Source organism: Podarcis bocagei, assembly GCF_964188305.1.
Source record: "Podarcis bocagei genome assembly, chromosome: 15".
Lineage (NCBI taxonomy): Eukaryota > Metazoa > Chordata > Lepidosauria > Squamata > Lacertidae > Podarcis > Podarcis bocagei.
In genome coordinates, this window is record NC_138141.1 from 22,555,792 (window position 1) to 22,564,978 (window position 9,187).

At 44.9% G+C, this 9,187-nt stretch overlaps 1 long non-coding RNA gene across 1 annotated transcript in view; it reads left to right on the forward strand.

The window, feature by feature from the left end:
• The window catches only part of LOC308574725, a 325,877-nt gene that overhangs the window by 47,834 nt on the left and 268,856 nt on the right, over positions 1-9,187 (forward strand). The gene's annotated exons all lie outside the window — the stretch shown is intronic.

Consider the following 9,187-nt stretch of genomic DNA (forward strand, 5'->3'; position numbering starts at 1 on the left):
GTGGCCAATCAAATGCCTTCAGGAAGCCCACAAGCAGGGCATGGTAGCTAACAACCTTCCTTTGTTGTTTGTCCCACCCCCAAATTGGTATCTAGCAGCAAACGGCTCCTGAACAGTTTTTTATCAGCAGGGACCCACGTTTTCCCTTCCTATCCTGCCATGCAATGCTGAAAGCGAGGTGAAGAAGGTTAGATTTTTCAGAGAACTGGAAAAATGGCTCCACTGTGGTGATTAGGTTTATCAAGTGTGCGTGCACAAGCACACACACACACACACAGCGAGAGACCTGTTCTTTGATCCCTCTAGGCTAAGAAGCAGCGGATTCCAAGATAAGAGCACTCAAATATTATACATTGTTGGTGTTTTGAATCTGCTGTGCCCTTAGGTTTATTTCTCCCTCTCCCTCTCTCTTCTTTGAGGGGGATTTATTTCCTATTCTCCCTCTCTTCCTTTATAAGTCATTTCTCACAGGCAGGGTACCATCGTCCCTTTCTGCCAAGATGAGTACGCGGCAGCGTTCTGGCGAGGGAAGGCGCTTGCCACGCTCTGTATCTCCATGGGTCTTTTCTTGACTCTCTCTAGCAGTTCCTTCCCCAAATTAACAACTCCAGAGGGAATACGCAGCTTAAATGAATAATGAAACACCCCCCACAGACCTGAAAAGAATTCAAAGCAGCAGCAGCAGCAGCAGCAGCCTGTTACTGGCTCCTTCAGACGTTTCCCCCTTCTGGCCCAGGAAAGCAGCCCTTCAGTTTGACTGTTTCTCTTGGGGGAGGGAAACAGCTCTTTCCTGGGATGAAGGGCGACGTCCCCAGTGTTCCACCAGCTCTCTCTTTTGAATTCAACTGGTATAGCAGTTTCGCCCCCCTGCTCAGAATCAGGTTCTGAGGGAATAAAACATGGGTGCTGTGAAGCTAGTGGCAAAGCCAAATATTGAGAATTCAGCTCTACGTTTTCTTCACTTGGCAAGCTCAGGGGGGTTCTCCTTCCTTCTGGTGTTTCAAAGAGGAAAACTTAAAAACTGGGGCAGGGAGAATAAAACCCAACACAGAAGGCTTCACACCCACCGCTATGAATTCAGGGTGTAAGAGGGGCATCACTTTCAATACTGCCCTCTATTTGTCCCGTCAGCACTGTTTCCATTCTTCTTCAGTTCACATTCTGCAAGAAACTGCATTATTCATCTTGCTGTCTGATGTGGCGAAATGACATAACATATAATTTATGCAATAATTACATAATTGTGCTAATCATGTAATGTGTGTAAATTATGTCATCACATTGTCATTAAGTTATTTCATCTTACTTGTTTTCAATGCAATGCAAATAGGGGGATATAATCAATTAGGTATCGTTTATCTTTTTATAAGTTTTTTAAAATAAAAAAATGGGTTTGTATTTGGCCTGTGCACAACCCCTGATCTGATTTAGGGTTTAGCTGACACTTCATATAAATCTTCTTCTTCTTCTTCTTCTTTGGCGATCACTCGTAGCCGGGTAAGATTGTCTTCCATAAACATGGTTTTAACAATGAGTCTGTAGGTGACTGTGGAGGCCAATTCTGGATCCACGCGTCCTTCCACAGTGGGGACATTGGTTTCTCGGCAGGAGTTGATCACGGTGTGGATTTGCCAAGTGTGCCTTCCTCTTAGCACATTTCTCCCTTGCGTCCTGAGTTCAAGTGTCTTCAAAGCCCATGACACCTTTGGTAAAGGCTGTTCTCCAACTGGAGCACTCGCAGGCCAGTGTTGCCCAGTTGTCAGTGTTTATACTACATTTTTAAAGATTTGCCTTGAGACAGTCTTTAAAAGTCTTTTGTTGACCACCAGCAACATATTATAGTATATAAATATAATGATGATGATCCTGATCTGTGATAATCTGGACCCAACCCAGATCTGGGCTCTGCACAGGATTGAATTAGGGTCTAAAATGCTAATTCAACATGTGGTCAGGAAGGGGCTGTGCCTGCCTGCCTTCATCTCTTTCTCCCCTCCTTGCCATCTGACACCCCCCCCCCCCAGTTTAACAGCCCTGGTGAGAGGATAAATTCCTAGGCAGGCATGCCTCCATTTCTGCACTTGCTGGGTCAACTGCAGTGCAGGTAAAACTTCTGTTACCATATTCCTGCTGTGCTTTGCTACTGCTCTCCCCTGAAGGGAGAGGTGTGATGCTACAGTAGAGCTTCACTGGAGTTAGAGCCACCACTGGATTTGTAACAGCTGGCCTTGACACCAGACTTCTGGGTAGGGTGGGGAGGTTAAATGTGGATGATTCTTGGACTAGCAGATGGTTGAGGTCTTGTTTATTTGCTAATTAGTGGGTCAGAGTATTGCTTTCTTTATTATCTGATTATTGTTAATGTTGTTTGCTATTATTTATACAGCTGGTATGTTTCCCCCCCTCTCCACCCAGGATGCTATGTTATATGAAATATTAATGTATGATATGATTCCCCTCCTTTTCCCCTTATGGTATTATACATCGTATATTTTTCTTTGCTGTAAGTCGTTTAGAGACCTTTGGGTGACAGATGACTAATAATTTTAATAAATACTGAAGAGTAATTCTGAGTGGGCCTGAGCCAACACAGGGCAATCCGAGACTTCCTCAGCCGACTCCTGCCACCAACTTCTTGTGGTTAGGAAAGTGGGGGATTGTGCTGGGAAGTGGGGGGTGAATTAATGAATAATAGGGCAGGTGCATAAATGCCACAAAAGCAAATTGGAACGAATGCTCCTTGTTCATTTATTTATTAAATTTATATACCACCCTTCACCCAAAGATCACAGGGCAGCTTGCAATATAAAAACACAAAAATGCATAGTGTAATAACAAACGAAAACAATATTGGTCCACAGTATGTATGTGTGTGTGTGGGTGTGGGTGGGTGTGTGGGTTTATAAAGAAAAATACAAAGATTATTATTAAATATCTTTCTTTCTTTTTTTGGACCAAACTAAAATATTAATCTAAAGGCAAAAAAGGAAGGAAAGGATAGGGGAGAAAGGAAAAGAGAGAGAAAGAAATAGAAAAAAGGAACAGAAAAAGATTTGTGTGTGAGAGAGAATTAAGAAGCTAAAAAACTTCCAGTACTTTGTCTGTCCACTATATATAAGCACACACACCCAGTTCTAAAAGGCACAAATTGTTTAATTAGCCAAAAAATCCCAGCAAAGAAATTAGGATTGATGAACATAAAGTGTGGGTATAGTCTAACTTCCCTGAAAACTTTATGCAAGCAACTCAGGATGCATGCTTGATTAACCAGTCATGTGGAAAAGCAAACAGGCTGCTGTACCGTTTAGCCCTGGATTGTCCACTTGGACTGGCGACAGCTCTCAAGAGCCTTGGAAACAGTTCTATTCCAGCACCTGTTACCTCAGATTCTTCAACTGGAGATATTGGGAATGGAACCTGGGACTTCCAGTTTGCAAAACATGTGTTCTGCTGTCGAGTTCCGTTGCTGCCAGGCATGGAGAATCTTCTGCCAGTTTTCAGTTCATGCCTGTTCAAGTCACCAGTGCGCACAAGTACAGACATTTTTATGCAATGGTACCAATCACATCATGATTCTTTTTGTTCCCGCCCCCCAGTGGAAATAATGACACATGACACAATTATTAATGTTAATGGGCTAAATAAGGCCACAACTTTATTGGTTACAGGTGATGAGCGGTATTGGCTTAAGCATTGGTCCTAAGCGACTATATCCGACTTTAGCTCGTCCGCTTGAAGTCCAGGAAGGGTTAACCACCAGTAGGGGGATTTCTGATGCACATCAACTAGGAACTCCCCTGGGATCACCGTTTGGGGGCATGCCTTAGGCCCTCACCTCCATAGGCTTCAGACAGGGCCACGCCCCCCGGAATCCTTTATCGGACTACCCTTCAATATGCAGGGCAGCTGATGGCATTTTCTCCCCTCTTCCAACTACAGAGCAATACCAATGCCTAACCGCCAATACCAAGAAAGTTGGTACAAGGTAGGTGAAAACCAAGGTAGGTGAAAACCAAGTGGCTGGTGCCAATTTGCCAAGTGGAAAAATTCCTACCAGGCCCCTCAACGGCGACCAACCAAGGTCCATAGCAAGGTCAAGGAACGAAAACCTTATAGGGTGCGAGGGTGGGAAAAACCGGAACAGCTGGCAGGCGGCAAAGAGGGAGATCCCCAGCCGCGTCCTGCCTTAAATAGGGCAGGCCACGCCCCCAGAGCCAGCCGATTGGCTGGCCAGGGGGTGACTCAGCTGGGAATCCACCCAATCACGCCGAGGCTGGGCTCCAGCCACTGTGTGTGTGGTGGGGCCGTGAAGCCCGCAGCCCTACCTCCTTTGTAGGGCGGAAGTGGCTTTATTATCAATGTACACAAGCACTCATGCACATCAACAACTTATGAATCAGGAGGGGCAGAGATGTGTACAGAGAACTGTATCAAACTGTCTGTACATGTGGCCATTTCATTTTCTGAACGAACCCCTCCAAGCTATGCAGGAGGAGTGAGACATGTTTTCATGGAATAACATTGAAACTGGACCAAGGCTGTCCACCCACCCAAGATATCTGTACTTTGGGGTGGGAAAGGACTTAAACAGATCATTCACAACAGAGACAGAGGCCTGTGTTGTGAAAACTTTGTCTTTTTCTTTTGTGGCTCAAGAGTCCTTATGGAGACTGTCGAAAGGCAAAAAATATCTACCAGAATCAAGGAGCAGGTTTCCACACATATCAGGATTTATTTATTCCTAAAGGTATTTCTATGTCACCATACCATAAAACATCCAGTGTGTATAATGATAAAACTTAAGGCACCATTAAAAACAGTACAAGATGATCATTAAATTGACTGGCTGATCGAAAATATTTCAAACAGCGGTATAGGTTGTTGCGTCAGATTAGCCATATTGATTTGCATGCTTTGGGGGCGGGAGATAGGTCATTGTATTGTGATAAATGGGAGCTGCACGAATGCAAACAAACTGTGAAAAAGACTCTATGAATTGAAAGTGGAGACACTATATGCAGTTTTCTTCATTTATTTGCTCATTTGTTACACAAGAACATCTTTAACAAAAACTATTTTCTTATATAAAAACACACACCCAGTGATATAGGTCAGTCCACAGAGAGCTGACTTCAAGAGAGGCATGGAAGTCAAAAGCAAGGATGCCTGCCAAATCACTGTTGGAAGGGGGTTCCAAAGCATGGAACCAGAGATGCTAAATGTCTGACTTCTTGCTAAGGCCAGATGGGCTTCTGTGACACGGGGGACAACTAGCCACACTCTTAGAGAAGATCTCAGGGAACGAGCTGGAGAAAAGGGGTTGGGGGTGGATGGATATCTCAATTTTGGTTTCTCTCAGGTTCTGCCAATCTGATTTACAGTGGTATCTCGGGTTAAGTACATAATTCGTTCTGGAGGTCCATACTTAACCTGAAACTGTTCTTAACCTGAAGCACCACTTTAGCTAATGGGGCCTCCTGCTGCTGCCGCACCACTGGAGCACAATTTCTGTTTGTCATCGTGAAGCAAAGTTCTTAACCTGAAGCAATATTTCTGGGTTAGTAACCTGAAGCGTATGTAACCTGAAGCATATGTAACTCGAGGTACCACTGTATTTGTTACATTTATATCCCACTTTTCCTCCAAGGAGTGCAAGGTGGCATTCATGGTCCTCTGCCCCTTCCCCATTTTATTCTTACATTGAGTCTGCAAGGTAGGCAAAGTCCTCTCCACCTCCTCCTGTATTCTGCTCCCTTTGATCAAGCCTCCCAGATGTTCTGTTATCCAGTATGTGTGTGGGTGTGGGTGTGTATTGCTGCTGTAGTAGTTTAGCTGCATTGCTCCCAGGCAAGTGCATCACTACATCCTTCTCAGAGTAACGGTTTGCTCTCTAGCTGTAATTACTAGCAATTTTTTTAAAAGAAAAAAATAAATTTTAAAGGATTTCTTTTTTTTTTTTAAAGAGATTACAAAGAAGCGCCGTATAATCATCAGGAAATGGGTGTTTAGGAAATCATTTTCAAGTGAAACCATTTTGAAAACTGCATGGCTAATGTAAAATAGCTGCACAATGAGAACACACAGAGGCTGGCAGAACAGGGCAGATGCTTGTAAGAGTCTCAACTGCATTGCATCAAAGCCCATGGCAGAATTCCTCTTCTTCTGAGTGGAGGTGAATCGCACCTTTAAGGGGGTGGAATTATGGCACAAGTACATGTTACACACAGAGAGATGCAATGCAGAGGAGACCCAACTCAGTGGCAGAGCATCAATTCCTAGCATCTTCAGGTATGGCTAGGCAAAGACTCATGCGAATCTCTGAGGATCCCGTTGGCCTCCTGTGTGCAATCCTGAGCTACATGGACCAATGGTCTGAGTTAGTTCAAACAAACAAAAAAGCAAACAAACACCCCTCACCTTCCTATGTCCTGGAGAACAACTGCCAGTCCATATAGGTGACACTGAACCCATCATCAGACTCAGTATAAGGCAAAGTTCTGTGCTCCTATCTCTTAAGGGAAGGGCCATAGCTCAGTGGTGGAGCATCTGTTTTACATATAAAAGGTCCTGGGTTCAAATCCCTGGGATCTCCAGATGGGGGCTGGGCAAAGACTCCTTTCTCAATCACTAGATAGTATCATCTATGTCGGCAGGCAGTGCCTGAGTTTGATGATGTGACTTTGTATAAGCTAGTCTCCTGAATTTCCAGCAAATCCCTTCTCTTCTCTTCTCTTCTCTTCTCTTCTCTTCTCTTCTCTTCTCTTCTCTTCTCTTCTCTTCTCTTCTCTTCTCTTCCTGCAGTTCATTGGTCCTAGATCTGAATCAGGCCAATTTGGCATGGGAGATCCAGGCACTGCTTGCCTTATGTTGATGGAGCCCCAGATTATTGCAGGTCAGTTTGGATGGGTCTGGGTGACCCAGCGCTGCCAGGGGTGTATAGAGGGGGGCAGTCATTGGGTGGGACACCACAAAAAGTTTGAAAGGGACCTTCCTGACTGGCTGCATCTCCCCAGGAGGAGGTAGGAGAAACTGGTTGGCTGCTTCCCACCTGGCCTCTCCTTCTCCTAGCCCTACCAGGTGATGTTGGAGGTTGAACATGGGACCTTCTGCATGCAAAGCAGGTGCTCTACCCCTGAGCTACATCCCTTCCCCTATTCCCAACACATTTTAACTAGATAGGTTCACAATAAATGCTGCTTGGAACTCATTGCTTTTCACTGCAGGCAGACACATAATATTTGGTCACTGGTAAACAAGGATTCTCCATTTCATATCCAACCTGGGAGCAAGTGAGCCATTGATCCTTGAGTGATCCTGAGGGTAGAGATGGGGCGGGTGGGAAGGGAGGCTGACTGGCATTGATTGATGCTCTGATTTCAAGCAGCAAGGAGTGCAAGTTGATCGATTGTCTAATCAAGGCCGCACGGATCATGGCGCTCCCCACAACTGAGAAGGGGAAGCAGTGAGCCAGAGATTAACTCAAGTGCTTAGAACTTCACTTTATGAATAATTGAATCAATGAGCTACACAGGAGCTCAGAATGAAACCGGAGAGCAGGGGAGAAAGAGGAGGAGAGGGAGAGAAGAAAGGAAGGGAGTCTTTCAAGCTAAGCAAGAAGATGAGCTGAGCCTTTTATGTCGGAGAATGCAATGCAGCTGCCTCTGATCTCCGGAACGTGACTCCGTTGGCTTGGTGTGGAAGTTGTGCCCCTTGAAATCCATTGTTTTAGCCCCATCCCCTTTTAACTTACAGCTCAGTACTGTTGAAGGTTGCAGCTCCTGCCAATGAGAGCTGTCAGGAAAGTTCTCCTCTGAATCATATATATATGTATGTGTGCTACTGGCAAATGATACAGAGAGAGAGGGGGAGAGAGAGAGAAGAGGGAAGGGACTTATCTCTTCGTCCGCAATGTTCCAGTCACTGAGGAGATCTAAAGGGGAAATGCAAGGTTCATATGCCCCTAGGGGCTGCTGAAATCAATCCAGGCGCGACTTCAAGTAACCAAGTTCCAAGGCCTTTCTGAAGTGTGGTGCAGGGAGAACATGCATGAGAAGAAAATATATTTGGTCTCGCTCTGATGTTCAGGGCAGAGAGTGGGGAAAGGAAAATATGTCAAGGGTTTGCTACCTGAGGAGGTAATTTCATCCACAGGAGCACTTGGGGAGCTGAAGGTTTATAAAATCAGAGTATTGCAGAGTTGGAAGGGACCCTCAAAGGCCATCTGGTCTAACCTCCTGCAATGCAGGAATCCCAGCCAAGGAGCTTCAGGAGTTGGAGATGGACGAATCTATCAACTGGGAGTACTTTCAGGTTCTTGTTTTTTTCCAGTCGTACATTCAGTTCTTCACATTTCAGCAGTTAAGGATTTCTTTGAAACATAATAGAACCCCTATGAGAATTCTTCAGCATTTTAGTGTTTACTTTTGCATGCAGTTTTGACGAACACACACATTTTTTTGCAATAATTTCCCTCCCAATATAATGCAATTTTTCGATTTCTTTTTCACTGATATACTGTATGAACCCTTTGCGCTAATATGTGCTCATGCACACATTGCTGGGCTGGAGAACTGCACTGCAGAGTTTAGGAAAGTTTGGATTTTGAAGAATGGCTGTGTTTCATCAGTTCAGATATTGTCTGAGAAACCATGAATGTTTGCCTTTAAATGTGAACTGGGTGGGGAAGAGATCCAAGGTAGAGGGGAAGGAAGGGGGAAGAGGAAACATGAAAGGCTAGGAGGGGCACCTTATAAAAGGCCCAATAACAAGACTTTGAAGAAAAGATCAAAGCAGTGAGGAAGTTTTGACGAGAGTTGACAGCAAGTAGTTGGTCTCAGTGGTGTAGTAATCTAGGGTCATGGGGGGGAATGAAGACCCACTACTATTTCTGCAGCAGAATCCCAGTCTCCAGCATCCGAGAGCTATGAAAGGGAGGTCTTCTCACCCTTTGTGCTGATTTGAGCCATGCAGAGTGAAAGGAGGCGAGTCCAGCCTGAGGAACGGCTTCTAGGGTCATTCTGGAGAAGGTGCATGAGAGGTACATTAATATATTGTTCTGTGTCCTCCAATGCTAAGCGTCCCTTACCATTGACTATACTGGCTGGGAATGATGGGATTCCAACAACGTCTTTAGGGAACTGGGTTAGGGAAGACCGATACACTAAGATGGTGCTTGCAATGACACATA